The sequence below is a fragment of the Condylura cristata genome, unplaced genomic scaffold (assembly GCF_000260355.1).
Source record: "Condylura cristata isolate star-nosed mole 26May11 unplaced genomic scaffold, ConCri1.0 scaffold00009, whole genome shotgun sequence".
Classification (NCBI taxonomy): Eukaryota; Metazoa; Chordata; class Mammalia; order Eulipotyphla; family Talpidae; genus Condylura; species Condylura cristata.
In genome coordinates this window covers 1,449,672-1,450,773 of record NW_004567110.1, presented here as the reverse complement: position 1 = coordinate 1,450,773, position 1,102 = coordinate 1,449,672, and positions in this window count along the sequence as shown.

The window sequence follows — 1,102 nt, the reverse complement described above, 5'->3', positions numbered from 1 at the left end:
GGCCCGCAACGCGGCTGACCGGCGCCCGCCCTGGCCCACGGCCCCTGCCGTGCGGGAGCTACCTGCCCGCGCCGTGTGTCCCTGTCCACGCCCAGACCCCGCTGGGCGGCTTCCTCCCACCCTGGCCAACAATAGGCGGGGAGGCGGGAGGCCAGCCAGGGGTGGGGCCCAGGCCCGCTGTCCCGAGCCGCCGGCCGCTTCCTGCGGCCTGGGTGACGGCCAGGCAGCTGCCCAGCCCGGGGTGGGGCCCGGGGCCCTGCTGCCCTCTGGTGCCCCTTCCCGCGCGCTCAGCCTCCCCCGGCGCCCGCCTGGCCTGACTGCCCTGTGCCCTCAGCAGGGCCGGCCGGCGCTTACGTCTCTGACCGCCACGGCTGTGGTTGCTGGCGCCTGCAGGCAGCCCAGAGCGTCTCACGGACCAGCGGGCCAGCCTGGCTGTCCACACCCAGGCCGCCTGGGGCCCGCAGGGGAGCCCAGCCCCCAGTTCCCACTTCCCAGGGCAGATGCCCAGCCACGGGCGCCGGGGTGTCTCTGTGTGCCTGTGTGTCTGTGGTCGTTGCTTCAGGCGCGCAGGGCGGCTGGTGGGCGGGGCCTCCCACAGCCCCCCATCTGCGCTCAGGCCTCGCCCACCCTGACCTGGCCAGGGCAGGACCGAGGTGGACGGGGACTGGCGCCTGGGGGTGGGCTCCGCGTCCTGCGCCTTCCAGCGAGGAGATAAGATCTGCGCAGGAAGGGCGACTCCCGGCAGGCCCCTTCCTGAGAGGTGGCCTGAGCAGCTGCTGGCGTGGACAGGCTCCCGGCCAGAGGCTGCCACAGCAGGAAGAGGGCAGGAAGAGGTCACAGACCTCAGGGCCTAGAAAACACCTTCAACACCAGCGCCCCTGGGGCAGAAAAGCCGAAGCTTCTGCCTCCAGCCCCCCCAGTCCCGGCCCGGCCTCCCCTGGGCCTCCCCTCCCTCCGGCCTCCCCTCCCTCCTGGCCTCCCCTCCCTCCTGGCCTCCCCTCCCTCCGTGCCTCCCCTCCCTCCCGGCCTCCCTGGCCTCCTCTCCCTCCTGGCCTCCCCTCCCTCCGGCCTCCCCTGGAACTCCCCTCCCTCCGGCCTCCCC